The 17,597-nt window shown below is 41.1% G+C and overlaps 1 protein-coding gene across 3 annotated transcripts in view; it reads left to right on the top strand.

Annotated features, from left to right (window-relative positions):
* The window catches only part of FLT1 (fms related receptor tyrosine kinase 1), a 194,688-nt gene that overhangs the window by 28,247 nt on the left and 148,844 nt on the right, over positions 1–17,597 (top strand). The window lies entirely within an intron of this gene.

Below are 17,597 nucleotides of genomic sequence, written 5' to 3'. Positions count from 1 at the left end.
TTTCGTGGATGTCAATTTTAACCAGAATTGTCAAGGCCCAGTTAGTCACTATGTGCTCCACAAAGAGAGAGACTGGTCTGTATAGGTCACCTCTGTACCCACAGCTCCTAGCACAGTATGTGGCCCATAGTTGGATGAATAAGTGAATACAAGGATTTTAGTTCTATTTCTTAGTTATTGAGAAGCCCAAAATAGAATACATGATTTTTGTCATTTAACACAGCTGCATTCTCTTATATGTTGGAACTGTAAAATACTGTTTTTTCTACTAAATTAATAAACGCAATGTTGCTGTTATCTCGAGTGTTATATAACTGGTTCCAATGGACAATGTTGTATTATTTCATGTTCACTGAGGAACTACTATAATGACATGAGAACTGGCACTGACCAAGATACAGTGCAAAGGGCAAAGGGCAAAGGGCAAAAATGAATCATGTTTGATTCATTTTTTATGGTACTCGTAAAAAAATCATTTTCATTCATTCATAATTTTTATGATACTGTTCTTCCTTCCTTAGAGAATGAACAAATGAAGTAACATTCAAAGGGAAGAAATGCAAAATCTTTTAAGAAGTAGAAACTCACAGTAAAATTGGAACCCTGAGAAAGAATAATAAAAATGGCCTGTCACTTTCTTCTTTCTTGTTTAGTTCCAATTTTCAAATCTTGAGGGGATTAAAGAAAAAAAACGCACACACACAAACAAGGCTGTAGAGAACACAAAGCAGTATTAGTAGGCACTTCAGGCACAGAATCAGGTTAAAAAAAAACAAAAGAAAACGACCAACCATCAGCATCAATAGCTAAATATACATTGTGGGTCTACCTTCTGGTGAGTTCAGGAACTGGGTCTTTGCATTGGAGGTAGTACAATAGAACTAACATTTTAGTGAGGCAGTTTTTTTTCATTGTTGTTTGTTTGTTTTTTTATGAGATGGAGTCTTGATCTCTCACCCAGGCTGGAGTGCAATGGCAGCTCACTGCAACTTCTGCCTCCCAGGTGCAAGCGATTACTCCTGCCTCAGCCTCCTGAGAAGCTAGGATTACAGGCGTCTGCCACCACTCCGGGCTAATTTTTGTATTTTTAGTAGAGACTGGGTTTCACCATGTTGGTCAGGCTGGTCTCGAACTCCTGACCTCAGGTGATCCACCTGCCTCGGCCTCCCAAAGTGTTGGGATTACAGGCATGAGCTACCGTGCCTGGCCATGGGATTTTTTTAAATTTGTGAAATAAGGCAACTAGACAGTGTTTTTCCCTGAGCATAACATGTACATATCCAAATTCAGGATTAGTCTTAGGAGACAGCAGAACAGTTGCCTGTTATTGACAGTAACCTCTTTGTAGCTGCTATCAGCCTGATTTTGACTGAGCCACTTTCATGTCCCCGATCCTCCAAATTCTGTTTTGACATTTTGTGCTTGTCCAGGGGGTAGATAACTTTAAGGGACTAACCATCCAAGCAGTTTGCCATCAAGGGATGCAATCAGCTCACTTCCACATATGAGTGGGAGGTAGGCCGGGGAATTTTGCTTGGGGAAGTCAGCCCACTTCTAAAGCAGGGATGAAAGGATGGTAGGCAGGAATGAGGAAGGGTAGAGAAGGTGCAGCATTAAGAGCAGAGACTTTCAGAGAGGTAATTTTGCAGCTGAGGGGGAAAGACAACACGCTTGATAGTGGTGGAAAAAGCCGTGTACTCAGCCATCTGTTCTCTTTCTCTAATTCCACGTAGCATATTGTGTTCTTTCCGACATCTGTGGAGAAAGGAAAACACTGCAGTGAGTCACAGACTGCCCCTGTCTCTATAGGGGAGTGGGAGAAAAATTCATTCATTCTAATATTTTCATAAAACTTTCTCCTATAGGTTTATCAGTCTGACTTGCAAATTGAACACTTAAATGAATAAAAAGAAAACCATCTCTTTTTTTCTAATAAATAGTGTTCAGCTATTTTCACCTTTAACTCCTAAACTATTCAATAGACATCATGGCTTTATGAAGCCAGGGAGTGCAAGCCTCTCCACTCAGTCCCCTACTATCACATAGGAGAGACACTGCTATTTAGAATTAGTTCCATTTCAACTATACAACAGAGCAGATCTGGCAAACAATCATGACTTTGAGTGTCAAATCCATTGTTAATCTAAGCCCTGTGATGGCACGGTCCATGTCTGTCCTGGTTACTTTTATCTGCAATGTGCCTCCCTGGTACAGTGCCTTGCACATATTAGGAAATCAATAATAATTGCTAAATGAATAAATGAATGGATTAACAGGTGCTTTGTGGAATACTATGTTAAAATTGACATTGAGGATAAATTCCAGGCTTAGTGGGAAAAAAGTGCCATGATTGATTATTGATGTCTCTTGTGGGATTGTGGGGGAGCAGTGGCCGTTAGGTCACGTATTTATCATGTCTGCCTTCCTGTGATAGTCCACAGCCATTCGCAGAAAATTACAAGTTCCAATATCATAAAACACTTGCATAATTTGTTGGACATTAGGAAATTATCTATCACATAGATTGTTTTTGGATAAGGAAGGATTGTGAAATGCATTGTATTTCATAGATTATTATGGAATACACACATATACATACATATACTACGAATATTATATGAGATCAGTGGAAAAATTGTTATGATAATATTATGAGACCACTATTTTTAAATAGCACTGATACCAAAAGATATTGGAATCAATAATGGTAACCATAGAAGAGCCTTCTGAATCTTGTTTGCAAATTAATTTAATCAGCAAATATTTAGGAAACAGTTACTATGAGCCTGTAACTGTACTACTATGAACAGTAACACCTATTTTGTTATTTGTTTCCTGTTAGGGTGATATTGGTCTCATAATCACACCTTATTAAAGTCCAAGGTAGCTGTGATATAATCCATTAAACAATCATAACTTTTCCGAGGAGTCTAATATTTTATGTCTCTCTCTCATTATTTTATTAACTCTTTCTGAGAAAATTTGATCTTCTGCTTCCATTGTTACCGAACACTTCCATGACAGGTTTATTTTAGTTCAGGAGCACAAAACTTATCTCTGATGACTCAGAGCATTGTCTCTGGCATTAATAAAACTCCAACCATTTCCTAATACACAGCTGTGATTACTCGCTAGATATTAACTTGGTTATCATGTATTTATTATTGTTGAATATTTACTTTAGAATATGTTTGGGGGATTTCAGCCCCAATAAGCATCTTCAGATTATTGGGATTTCATTTTATTTTTCTCTAAGGATGAGTAACCCTATGTAGACACATCTTTTGAAAAGGTAGATTTGTAGTCTAATAGGGTTTTAAGAAAAAGAATCAGGAGTATAGCTCTGTCTACACGTCACAAAACCCAGAATGTAAATTATGAACAAACTATTACTTAGGCATTATTGATTGCCTGCTGTGTAACAGGCGCTGTTCCCACCTGAGCACTGATTAGGATGTAACATCTGATATGTAATGTACAGAAAAATCAATATCAGCACTTTATCATTCCAGCTTGTATAAACCCACCAAACCTCTAGCATAATGTATTAAATCAATTTAAGTACCCAAGTAATTATATTTAACTACTTTACTTAATTACTGAATTATCTAGTAAATTTAAATTTCCACTAATATAATAATTTCTTACATTTGTTTCTTTTCACTTAAACAAATGGTTTCATTTACTTGATGCCATTTAATCCTCACAACCATCCAATGAAGCATCGTTCTCTTCATTTTACAAGCGAAGGACCAAGAATCCACTTCACATTAGGGCTCTGTGGGGAGTCATGGGAAAGTGCTCACACTGGAATAAGATGGTCAGGTTTCCCCTTCACATTCTCAGTGGCAGGAGGAGGTCGGAAGGGGCAAGACTGAGGCAGGAAGGCCAGATAGGGGCCTGCTCTGTGCATCAAAGCAGGTGGAAGGTGGTGTCCTGAGTTCACTTTGGTCGTGGTGGGGAAGGAGGGTTGACAGAATTGGGGGATTCGTTGGCCTTGGTGATCAGAGGTTGAGTGGCTGAGGGAAAGAGGGGAATCAGTGTGACACTCAGAATCCTGGAAGGGGCCACTTGGTCCCACAGCCAGGTGGAGCTTTGCCACGCTAAATTACCTTGATGCAAAGGCACCATCATTATCATCATTCTCTCTGGATATACCCTTGGTATGGCTTTTGAATCATAACAGTGGAAAATATGATATGCATTTGTAAAAATTGCTTTGTTAAAAATGAATTGAATCTAATTATAGCTACGAAACACCAGGTCATAAACAAAAACAAATTACAAAGCACCTCCTAATTACAATAGAGTACAATTCTTCTATTAATTTCTAGAAGAATAGTAATGTTGGGGCTATTTAAGTGAACTTCATCCCCTTGGAGAAAGGAGCACTTTTGCACTTCTTTTCTGACACTCTGGTGTACACAGGAAATGGGCTCCAGGTCAGCCTTTTCTCACAGTTAGAGGATTTCATTGAAATATTATTGTAATATATGAGTTATGACTGTAAAGTAAGAAAACTGACCAGACGAGTTTTTTAATGGCAACTCTGAAGTAGTTAATACTTGTCAGTATCTTTAATTTAGTTAGCAAGACCTTAAACTTAGGGTGTTGAGCTCCCCACACTGTGAAGTTAGCTTATATCTCTCTCTCACCAGCCGTAAGCTTCTAGGGCCTATTTAAATATAATATCTCCTCTTGAAAAATTATAATCAAAAAGCAAAATGATGGGGCTGGGTGGATCCCTTCTAGTTCATCCCTGTAAAAGAAACTCATCTCTTCTCTTCTGTTTCTCTTTACTTGATTATTTTCCCCTTTGGCTCTATTAAAGTCAATGGGTTGGAGCATTTTTATAAGAAATTTTTCCACAGTTGATTTTCCCATATGCATAAAACTCATGAGATTTGCACAGCAGCATAATTTGAGGTAGAAACATTATCGGACGCATTGGGTATATAACTGAAAGCAGTAGAATTTCTAACAACTTAGATATTCTGGGAGAGAATCATAATTATACTTTTATATAAATGTGTTTAGCGGGGGGAAAAAAGGCTCTACCTGGCTATGAAACCTTGAGCAAGTAGAAATCCTACCAGTGCAGATATTCTGAGGATTCTTTTTTTATTCTTATTTTTACTTTTATTTTTTGAGATAGTCTTGCTTTGTCGCCCAGGCTGGAGTGCAGTGGCGATTCTGAGGAGGATTCAATGAACTCATTTGTACTGAACTTCAGATTTCCTTAAGAGCTTTTACTTAATTATCTCTGAGAGAAAGGGAGTTGGTATTTCTTCCATGTTATATATGAGAAAACAGCCTCAGTGACTTGCATGAGCTGGACAGAGCTCATACATTGAGAAACCAGGATGAGGATCCAGCTAGGTTAGGGCTATTTCCCCTGTACTGGAGTTGCAGCTCTTGACATCAAACTAGGAGCTAGTTGTTGTTTTAATTGTTAAGAATGTAGATTATACAGTTATTAAAATTTTGTAATCTCAAATTTATTCTTTTTCTTTCAAGGAAAAATTTACTAAGTTGAGCAGGGCTTTTAAAAATGTGCCTCCAAATTCATTAATGGGCTATGGAATCAAATGAATGGGTTTCAACCTGCATTAAAAAAAAAAAAGCTAGGAGCTGGGGCATCCACCTGTAGTCTCAGCTATTTAGGAGGCTGGGACAAGAGGATCACTTGAGCTCAGGATTTGAGGCTGCAGTGAGCTGTGATTGCACCTGTGAATAGCCGCTGTACTCCAGCCTGGACAACGTAGTGAGACCCTGTCTCAAAAAAGAAAAACCAACCCAGAATAGAAAAGAAAATATCCAAGTAAATTGCAAAGAGTAAGGGTAAGTGTTGTTTAGTAAAACTATTTTTGTTTCAATTTTATACACTCATATATCCATTTTACCTGCATAAATGTAAAGTACATACGTGTGTGTGTGTGTGTGTGTGTGTGTGTGTGTGTGTAATGGGTCTGACGTAAAATGTATTTCTTTTTGTGAAAGTTAGCATAAGTTTAAAAGTTACCAGGATAGACCATATCTATTATTTAGGTAAGCAGTGCCAATTGTAAGCACTGTGATTTTTTGGGGGGGTGGGGGGAGGGGCACACCAGTACTGAAGCAGAGGTCTGGAGAAAATGTGGCAGTGGAAGGAAGCCCTCTCCTTTAGCTGATTTGGGTCCACTGCTTTTGGTGGTTCTGTGCAATCCACTCATTTCACTCCTGAACTGAGTTTTCCCACTCGGAGGCTTGGCCCAGGAGTTTCCCCTGACAGGAATCTGTCTGCAGATGTTGATTGCATACCTACTCCACACAAGGCCCTGTTATTTGATCTGTGAGAGACATAAAAAGCAAAGTCACAGAATCCTGTAATTGTGAAGTCCCCCAGTTACTCTCTAGGACCATAGCTCACAGATTTGTAAGTATTTTTTAAAGCATGAGTTTTATTTTTTAGAGAATAACTATTGTTCAGAAGTGGGTCTCTAAGGAGTGAAGAGGGCTCTGTTAATAGCCCCTAATGGGGAGCCCTATTCATGTTCTGTGAGGCGTGGCTGTTGCTCCAGCACTGCCTGCCTTTAGATCCCTTCCCAGATCTGACACAATTTGGCACACACAGAAGGCTCAGTCAACACTGCCCAGCTGGGTGATGGTTGGGCAGATGGTGTTTGTTGCCCAATCTGCCAGACTGGTATGGCAAGTCCAATAAACATCTCCATGGAACCAGCAGGGACATCAACAGAGTAGCAATCTGCAGGCTTCATCGCCGAGCCTTGCCGCCTCCACTTTCCCCCTGTGGGGATCAGAAGGACCCTTGTAAGATGGAAATGCACCAGGAATGTGGGCCCTTCATCCCCAGACCGAAAGGAGGTGTTCACGCTTTCATGCAGGTCAGCACTGTGATGGGCAGAGAGCAGCACATGGCTGAACAGATTGCCAAAGCTTCAAAAATATGTCAATGGAATCACTATAATTTCATGAGAGAAACTTTAAAGAGAAAATATTGTTTCTGTTCATCAAAATTCTCCTCCAAGGGAAAATAAGCAAAAACAGTTTACATTTTGCAGGAAGAAAACAAGAAAGCGCCCAAAATAAAACCCAAGCTCATAGCCACACTAGTTGGTTGAATTTTTTAGGCATAGATTTCTTAGGAAATCCATGACGTTATCTAATATTGCTTGGTTAATGTCTAGAGTCTTCTCTGGTTTTAAATTTCCATTTTCCACATGGCCTCATTCTCTCCTCCGCCTGCCCATCCAAAGAGCTTCCCTCCCTTACTCATCTCACCTCTATCCCTAACATGTGGCTCCTTCCATGTATTTTCTGAAATGTGTGTTTCTTCTAACACTAATCTTCCAGTAGGAACTGGTTTCCAAAGTTTTGATCAGGAATTGTCTAGGGTTCCTACCGTAGAGTCGCTTGAGTCCCTGCATTACCAGGAGGCCACAAGTGCAGACAGGTTGGGTGATGGATCTTGTTTTTCCTCTCACATCCCTACTGGATGCATTTGCTCAGGAGACAGGTGAACATGTTGGGGTGAACAAAGGTAGGACTCTCAGTCTCTGGATGACATGTCTGGAAACCCAGGTGAGATTCCTAAAATGGCAGCAACCTGAGACTGACGTGCATCTGCAGAATTATCCTTCAAATTCTCTAAAGAACTCCTAGGAATTTTCTGGCCCATCTGCACACATCTTCATCAAAAACCTAGTGCAAGGTCAGGTTTTGCTGGATTTATTTTTTCATTTTGATAAAGATGTGAAAGAGGGGAAACAGATATTTCTAGGGTTTAAAATACACACTGATGATGTTGTTTGCAATCGCAGTTTTTTTCTTGGGAAATAGACCCCTCTACATCCTGGCTGTGCACTCCCTCTAGGGCTGAAGTATGAAGGAGATTATTCATTCTATCCATCACTGGCAGACAGCTGATTAGGACCACATGGCGAGAGTTTAGAGAACAGTAACTTAACTCTTAACCATTTTCCTTTCCAGCTACGTGGAAATTAGATGGAAGACATGCTTGATATCTTTAAACACTGACATGTCACATTTCCCTTCTAAAAACATTTCTGTCATTAAACACTAAGGGAGCTTGACTATAGAAGACCCTGACATATGATTGGGACAGAAGCCACTCACATTGGTAGACTTGTTGGCAGTCAGGAACAAATGCATCTTCTCTCTTTGGCCCCTGCCCCAGACCCTGTATTCTCCTAGGATGTCCTAGTAATTTCATCCTTAGCACTTGGTGTGTGGACATGTAAAATGTTCAGGCCATTCCCTCAGAGAGAAAACAATTTCTGGGGCTCTCTAAAATCCATACCAGAAAAAATTTGGCATGCCATCCCTCTAGAGCCACATTGCTAAGACTTACTAGCAACGACGCAGTTATACATCATCAGGCATTTAATAGAACTATATAAGTACTCAAAAATAATCAGAATGAACATAGTCCTGAATAAGCCACTTGGACACAACTTAAGGCTTTGAAAAGTTGATGACTGTGGTGGAATTATGAAATCTAAAGATGGGCCGGGTGTGGTGGCCCACGCCTGTAATCCCAGTATTTGGGAGGCTGAAGTGGGCAGATGACTTGGGGTCAGGAGTTCAAGACCAGCCTGACGGACATGGTGAAACCCCGTCTCTACTAAAAGTACAAAAAAATTAGCTGGGTGTGGTGGCGCATGTGTATAATCCCAGCTACTCGGGAGGCTGAGGCAGGAGAATCGCTTGAACCCAGGAGGTGGAGGTTGCAGTGAGCCAAGATTGCGCCATTGCACTCCAGCCTGGGCGACAGAGCAAGACTCCATCACAAAAAAAAAAAAAAAGAAAAGAAAAGAAAAAAGGAAAAGAAATCTAAAGATGGCAATGAAGTCCAAAGGCAATAAAATTGACCATATTCTCTCATTTTTCCCCTACAATCAAGAAGTGTGAAAAACAACGGATCAAAACTTTATGGTTTTAAGGATTTTAAAAACTCTCCCTCAAGTGATCTTTTAAGAAAAATAAGCAAGGGACTTTTTCAGAAGAAATCCCCTTAAGCTGAAAAGGCTTTAAGTTTCTGGCATTTCATAACTTCAACAATGATAATGAAATGCTTGCCTTGCTTGGAGATGAGGAGGTGATCTGTTTTTATCTTTATGGTCCTTCCAGTTCTAATATTCTACAGTTTTTCCTTTAACTATTTAAAATATTTGTTGTGTGTCATTTGATGTATTTTTGCTGAATTATGTTGGCTAGCTGATTGTGTTGTTCAAAATAGGTAGCTTACTAAAGCAGTAAACACCCCTCCCTTCCTTCCTTCCTTCATCAAATGTCAATTAATAAGCTACAGTTGAAACAACATGATCCAGGCTTCAGACTGCTTTCAAATCCCTGTTCGGATACTTACTAGGTCTTTGACTTCGGACAAATTGCTTAATAAGGAGAATGGTTAACATTTAGGTGGATCTTCATCCATGCTGGGTGCCACCCTAAGCACTTTGCATTCATTAACAGATTTTATCCTTACAACAATCCTGTGAAGTAGTGCTCTCATTTTAAAAATTAGATGTGTGTGCATGTCTATGTGTGTGTGTGTGTATGATTTTTTTTTTCCTAGAGCAGTTTCAGGCTCACAGCAAAATTGAGAGGAAGGTACAGAGATTTCCTATATACCCCTTGTCCCCACATGCATAGTCTTCATTATCAACATTCCCCACCAGAATGGTACATTTGTTTCAATTAATGAACCTACAGTGAGACATCATAATCACCCAAGTACAAAGTGTACATGAGGGTTCACCCTTGGTGTTGGACATTCTATGGGTTTGGAGAAACATACAATGACATGTATCCACTATTATAGTACCATACAGAGTATTTTCATTGCCCTAAAATCTACTGTGCTCTACTTAGTCATCCTTTCCTTAATCCCAGCCCCTGGCAAACACCTATCCTTATTTTTCTTTCTTTTTTTTTTTTTGAGAGGGAGTCTCATCCTGTTGCCCAGGCTGGAGGGCAGTGGTGCAATCTCAGCTCACCGCAACCTCTGCCTCCGGGGTTCAAACGATTCTCCTGCCTCAGCCTCCCAAGTAGCTGGGATTACAGGTGCCCGCCACCACACCCAGCTAATTTTTGTATTTTTAGTAGAGACAGGGTTTCACCATGTTGGCCAGGCTGGTCTCTAGCTCCTGACTTCGTGATCCACCCACCTCCGCCTCCTAAAGTGCTGGGATTACAGGCATGAGCCACTGTGCCCGGCCGGCAAACACTTGTCTTTCTTACTGTTTCCATACTTTTGCCTTTTCCAGAATTCATGTAGTTGGAATCATACAGTATGTAGCCTTTTCAGATTGGCTTCCTTCATTTTGTAATATGCATTTAAAGTTCCTCCATGTCTTTCCATGGCTTAATATCTAATTTCTTTTTATTGCTGAATAATATTCCATCATATAAATATTTTTATATTCATAGTTTATATATTTTTATACTCATTATATAAATTCATTATATAATTATATTCATAGTTTATTTACCCATTCACCTACCAAAGGACATCTTGGCTGCTTCCAAGTTTTAGCAATAATGAATAAAGCTGCTATAAACATCCATGTGCAGGTTTTGGGTGGATGTAATTCTTCAGGTCCTTTGGGCAAATACCAAGGAACATGATTGCTCAATTTTAGGGTAATAGAAAGGCTAGTTTTGTAAGAAACTGCCAAACCATCTTCCAAAGTGGCTGTCTCGTGTTGCATTCCCACCAGCAGCAAATGACAATTCCTATCACTCTGCCTCCTTGCCAACATTTGCTGTTGGCAGTGTTCTGGATTTTGGCTGCTCTAATAAGTATGTAATGGTCTCTCATTGTTATTTTATTTTGCATTTTCCCAATGACAGGATGTGGAGCACCTTTTCATATGCTTATTTGCCATCTGTATGTCTTCTTTGGTGAAATGACCCATTTTAAACAGAGTTGTTTGTTTTCTTACTGATGAGTTTTAAGAATTCTTTGTATGTTTTGGAAAACAATTCTTTTTTCAGCTGTATCTTTTGCAAATATTTTCTCCCAGTCTGTGCCCTGTCTTCTCATTCTCTTGATGTTGTCTTTTGCAGAGCAGGAGTTTTGAATTTTAATGAAATCCAGCTTATCAATTCTTTTGTAGATCATGCCTTTAGTGTTGCGTCTAAAAAGTCATTGTCATACCAAAGTTCATCTAGGTTTTCTCCTGTTATATTCTAGGAGTTTTATAGTTTCGCATTTTACATTTAGGTCTCTATGATCCATTTTGTGTTGATTTTTCTAAAGAGTGTAAGGTCTGTGTCTAGACTCATTTTTTGTTTGTTTGTTTGTATGCAGATGTCCAGTTTTTCAGCACCATTTATTGACAAGATGATTTTTGCTCCTTTGTCAAAGATCAGTTGACTGTATTTATGTGGGCCTATTTCTGGGCTCTATATTCTGTTCCACTGACCTATTTGTCTATTATTTTGCCAATATCACACTGTCTTGATTACTATAGCTTTGTAGTAAGTCTTGAAGTTAGGTAGTGTCAGTCTTCCAACTTTGCTCTTCTTCAATATTATATTTGCTATTCTGGGTCTTTTTCCTCTCCATATAAACTTTAGGATCAGTTTGTCCATATCCACAAAGTAACTTCTGGGATTTTGATTGGGATTGCATTGAATCTGCAGATCAAGTTGGGAAGAACTGACATTTTAACAATATTGAACCTTTTTATCCAAGATGAAATATCTCTCCATTCATTTAGTTTTTCTTCAGTTTTGTTCATCATAGTTTTGTAGTTTTCCTCCTACATATAGATTCTTATATATATTTTGATAGACTTATGTCTAGGTGTTTCACTTTTGGGGGTGCTAATGCAAATGGTATTGTGTTTTTCATTTCAATTCTACTAGTTTTCATTGCTTGTATATAGGAAAGCAACTGACTTTTGAATTTAACTTTGTGTCCTGCAAGCTTGCTCTAATCTTTTACTAGTTCCAGGGGTATTTTTGTTGATTCTTTTTGATTTTCTATACAGATGATCACATCATCTGTGAACAAAGGCAATTTTATGTTTTCTTTTCCAATCTGTATACCTTTTATTTCCCTTTCTTGTCTTATTGCATGAGTTAAGACTTCCAGTGTGATGTTGGAAAGTAGTAGTGAGAGGGAAGATCCTTGCCTTGATCCTGATCTTAGTCTGAAAGTATTATCACAGTCATCTCCATTTACTTCTCAGAAAGGTTAAGTAGCTTTTTCAAGGTTATATAACTAGTATATGGCAGAGATGGCAACAAAGTTCTTGCCTATAACCACCTCCCATAATCAAGAGTGCATATGTGCAAAACATTTAGGACAGTGTTTGGTGTATAGTATGCACTATATACGAGTTTATTATTATTAATACTACCACTCATTATTACCATTTTTTGAGCTTGGTTTTCTCAACTGTGAAATGAGAAGAGTATTACTTCAGGGGCTATTGGGAGACTACATGAGACAATAGAGACTGCCTAACACTTAGGAGGTAGCAGTGATTGGTAGTAATTCCTGTGTGTGAAAAACACCGTGCTGGACACAGTAGGAAGTACAAAGATGATACCAACAACTTTTAAGGGGCCTGCAGTTTGGTAGGTCAAAGAAAATGAGTTACAATTAACCATACTGGGGAAAGAGCAGTAAGAGGGGTGTGGACTGGGGGTGCTCTGCCTGGGACATTCCACCCTTCCCCACTCCCCCCACCCAGCTCTTCTGTAACAGCTCACTCTTCCTCACTTTTCAGGTCTCAAGTTAAATATCCCCCCTCTGGGAAGCACCCTAGGCACCCCCAAACTCGGGATGGTGCTCCTACTGACCTTTCACACAGGACTCACCTCTCACAAGCTCTACGGACAGGACTGAGTCCATCCTGCTTACCATGATAGCCCCAGGACCCAGCACAGGGTATAGTACACAGAAGGTGCTCAGTAAATCTTTGTTAAATGAAAGAAACATGGGATTTTTAAGTATATTCGTCTTACCTGACTTCCTTGACTTTAAAAAGGAAATTGAGGGCACATTGAGAAGATGAGACAAATGTGGGGGTCAAAATCACGTCATGTGACTAAATCACGATCCCAAAATTTTCCAACAAACTAGAGCAGTGAACAGGGATTAGCAAAATGAGATTTAACAGGAATACATATAAAGGCCTGTATTTGGCTTGCAAAACCCACTAACTACCCTAGTACTGGATGGGGGAAGCCATTGCTGAGACAGCACACATGCAAAAGACTTCAGACTTTCAGTTGACTCCATATTTACCAAGAGAATGTATCCAACCTTGGGATACATTAAGAAATATGTAGCACCCTGCCAGGCGTGGTGGCTTACGCCTGTAGTCCCAGCACTTGGGGAGGCCGAGGCAGGTAGATCACTTGAGGTCAGGAGTTTGAGACCAGCCTGACCAACATGGTGAAACCCCATCTCTACTAAAAATACAAAATTAGCCCGGCGTGGTGGCACATGCCTGTAATCCCAGCTTCTTGGGAGGCTGAGGCAGGAGAATCACTTGAACCCAGGAGGTAAAGCTTGCAGTGAGCTGAGATGGCAGCATTGCACTCCAGCCTGGGCAACAAGAGTGAAACTCTGTCAGAAAGGAAAGGAAAGGAAAGGGAAGGGAAGGGAAGGGAAGGGGAGGGGAGGGGAGGGGAAGGGGAAGGGGAAGGGGAAGGGGAAGGGGAAGGGGGAGGAAAGGAAGAAATACATAGCACCAGGAATAAAGGTAGTGCCAGACTTAGGTGGTGCCAGACTTGCTGTTTAGTTTACACCTCAAGAGGGACATTAAAAATAGGAATTTCCAGCAAATTATTAATCCCTTTACACTTCATTGTCATCATCTTTAAAATGGGTGCCTGCCTCATAGGGTTGTGAGCATGAAGTAATTTGATGATTTTATTATTTTCATTGGCAAGAAGCAATTGAAAGGACTTAAATATTTTATCTAAAAATATAAAGAACTGGGTGGGAAAATAGGAGACATGAGTGACAGTCTCATTCAAAGTTCTCTTATGTGAAAAAGAGATTAAGCTTCGTCTTTATAATCCTAGATGGCAGAACAACTATCTAAGAATTTCAGCTTGACTTAAGGAAACACTTTCTGACATGCAAAGCTGTCCCAAAGTGAAAGGAAGGAATGTCTTGGGAGTGGTTAGTCCCCACACATCTAGGAGGCAGACACTCACTTGATGGGACCAGATCAGATGAGGCCTCAGGACCTTTCCACTGCTGGGATTCATTAAGCACCTGGTGTAGGTCACTATTGTTTATTAATGTCCGGCTCAGGCTTGTTATTAATACATACATCATCTCATTTCATCCTCGAAACAACCCAATAAGAGAAATTCTTTTACAGAAAAGTTAAAGAAATTCAATACTGTGTTTAAGGCTGCATACTTCGTAAATTATCCTGTCAAAGCTTTGGGCTCAAATCTGGTTGACTCCAAAGCCCCCGGTCTTTCTAACGTGTCCTTGCCTGGGCTCCCACCCCAACTCCCTCAGACCTTTGTGTGCATTATAAAATGGGAGAGAAGGGACAGGAGTGCACGCAGGGTTGCAAACTGGAAGTATACAGGCTGGATTCAGCTGGCACACATGTTTTGATTGGCAGACACAGCACTTTTAGCTGCCAATGCTTAATAGCTAGAAGAGTTCACGTAAAAATTTCATTTCCTACTTATCTTTAAAAACTGGAAACACTAGCCACACTGGCCCATATTTCCACTTGGCAACAATGGACTGCAGCAAGCAGGGACGGCCCCTTCAGGCATGGGCTCACGTTCCCAGCTGCCACAACGCCTCCTGTCCCACCTCCAGTTCCTCCACTCGTGTGTCTGGCCCCCGGAGGGATGTCAGTGTGCTACGCCCAGTGTGAACATTTCAAATGAATGCATAACAAATCGTGAGTTTAGGAACAGGAAAGTGCCTGTCCCACATTCCACATGAGGAAGCTGAGCCCTAGAGAGTCCCGTGGTGGCGCAGGCCATCAGTGCAGCACTTCGATACAGCCCGACTCCTGCCTCCCCTCAACTGCCCCCCTCCACCCCGACCCGCTCCCCTCCCCCGCCGCCCCGCACACAGCTATGCTGATGGAATGCATCGGGGCTGTCCTCTCGGAAAACCCACTGTCCCCAGCGTCCCTGCTGGAGAAGAGTCTGACCAGGCATCCTCTGCACCTGAGAGGGAATTTCCTCCCCAGGCTCCAGAAAACAGGGCTTGCTCTGGTGTGACTGTTGGTTTTTGTTTTGTTTTGTTTTTGTTTTGAGACGAAGTCTCGTTCTGTCACCCGGGCTGGAGTGCAGTGGCACCATCTCAGCTCACTGCAACCTCTGTCTCCCAGGTTCAAGCGATTCTTCCACCTCAGCCTCCCGAGTAGCTGGGACTACAGGTGCCTGCCACCACGTCTAGCTAATTTTTTGTATTTTAGTAGAGACGGGGTTTCACCGTGTTGTCCAGGCTGGTCTCGAACTCTTGAGCTCAGGCAATCCTCCCACCTCGGCCTCCCAAAGTGCTGGGATTACAGGCGTCAGCCACTGTGCCTGGCCAACTGTTGGTTCTGAGGTGATCCTCACCGTCTCCTAAAAAGTCCTCAGCACCTTACAGCAGAGAGCTAAGCAGAGGGTCCAATGACTGAAGCTTGGTTTCCGCGGTGAGTCTTCATCAGTCCGTTGCTTCCCATTTCTAGTCCCGTCAGAAGGCCCCATGTTACCCCTGTTTCTGGGCCCTCATTTCTCCCACTGAGTGTGGATATTTGAAGATGTAATTGTCACGCTTGAGTCATTGAGGAGTGTCAGGGCCAGATTTTGGTATGGTGGAGGGAGACTAGCCTCGGATCAGGAAGCGTAAATTCAGTTTTTGCTCAGCCATTAATTGTATTCCTGTGCTTGTGGGACAGTCTCTCCTCTCTGGGCCTCAGTTTTCTCATCTGTAACATGATAGGCAGAATTAGGGCATCTTAAAAGTCCTTTGACAGTTTTATAATGTTATGATTCAGAGGCAGATCTGGGAATAAATAATAGGACTTGGGACATGGCCAAAAATCTTAGCAGTAGAAGAAAGATTTATAGTAATCCATTAGAGTTCCTTGCTTTTTCTTTTTCATTTTCCTCCCTCCCTTCCTCTCTCCTTCCTTCTTTTCTCCCTCTCTCCCTCCTTTCCTCCCTCCTTCCCTTCTCCCTTTCTCTTTTTCTTCTGAGATGTCTCAACTGATCAAGATGAAGATCTCTGACTGAGGTCAGTCATCTGGTTAACAGAACCTAGAAACCGCCAGCCAGCTTAGTGTGAAAACCCAGAGAGCACAGAAAGCTGAGACATTCTTAATCTTACAGTCCATCAAGCTTAAATCTAGCCAGCATTCCACTCTCACTGAGATCTTCAACTCACTTACTCAGATCTTAGCTGTAAATTTTTAAAATGAGGTCCCTACTTCCCTTCAAGGCAGGTATTAGTACTTTTTCCTCTAATCAACATGAGCACTCTTGTGTGTGAGGTGTGTCTGTGTCTGCTCAGCAAGACTCTGAGGACTGGAGTCCAGGGACTGTCCGTGTGCACAGTGCTGGGTACATAATACGTCCTGATTTCACCTTTCTTGCTTGCTTCAATCTTATATCTTCTCCATAAACATCTGTTGACACTGTGCCATGTGTCCGCCTCTGCTGGACATTGGATTGAGGGGATCGGTTTTCCTGATCCCCTGCTGCTAGACACCCACATTCCAAAGAGCATCCCAGGGGGCTTAGGCGAAGCCAGAGGAAGGAGAAAAGGAACCGCCACTCCTGTTCCTCCTTTCTAATTCTTCTCCTTTGCTCTGCTCTTGCTGTTCGATCTGCTGTTATAAGTGAAGCAATGCAAAACAAAACAAAACAAAAAGCAATGTCTTTCTTCTGAGGAAAGGCAGGTAGTAGGCAAAGAGCTCTTTTTCAGAAAGAGGCACTTCTTATTTTTTACCACACAAATAATACATTTTTAAATGTTTCATTTCAGAATGGCATCTTGAGTCTGAAACACAATGACTTTTCTCTAAGTTTACCCTGCTCAAATAGAAATATTTGTGTAACATGTAAGTGTCTGTCTGGATGGCAGAAACTAGCAACTGATTTTCTGATATTCCTAAGCCAGTCTCAGTGAGATTTTTTTATCACCTTTGAATTTGTATATGAATCCACCAATAGTGGCGACAGTTGTTATATTTTTAGCTGATAAATTATAGTTGAGGTTTTTATGATATTCATTTGGATAATCAGGATAGCTTACCAGGAGATATTAAATTGCACATTCCATGTGGACTATAATACCCACACACACCAGGCAAGTATTCCCATCTATGTGAAGGCAGAGATGTTTCATTATGCCACCTGCCCACCAGGGGCTGCCAACAAGTAACTGAAGGACATTTTTTTTTCTTAGAGACAGGGTCTTGCTCTGTCGCCCAGGCCAGAGTGCAGTGACACTGCAGCCTTGAATTCCTGGGCTTCGATTGATCCTCCTATCTTAGCCTCCAGAGTAGCTGGGACTATAGGTGTGTACCACCATGCCCAGCTAATTTTTAAAATTTTTTTGTAGACATGGGGTCTCACTA

This window comes from Pan paniscus, chromosome 14, assembly GCF_029289425.2.
Source record: "Pan paniscus chromosome 14, NHGRI_mPanPan1-v2.0_pri, whole genome shotgun sequence".
Lineage (NCBI taxonomy): Eukaryota > Metazoa > Chordata > Mammalia > Primates > Hominidae > Pan > Pan paniscus.
This window is presented reverse-complemented; position numbering and strand designations above follow the sequence as displayed.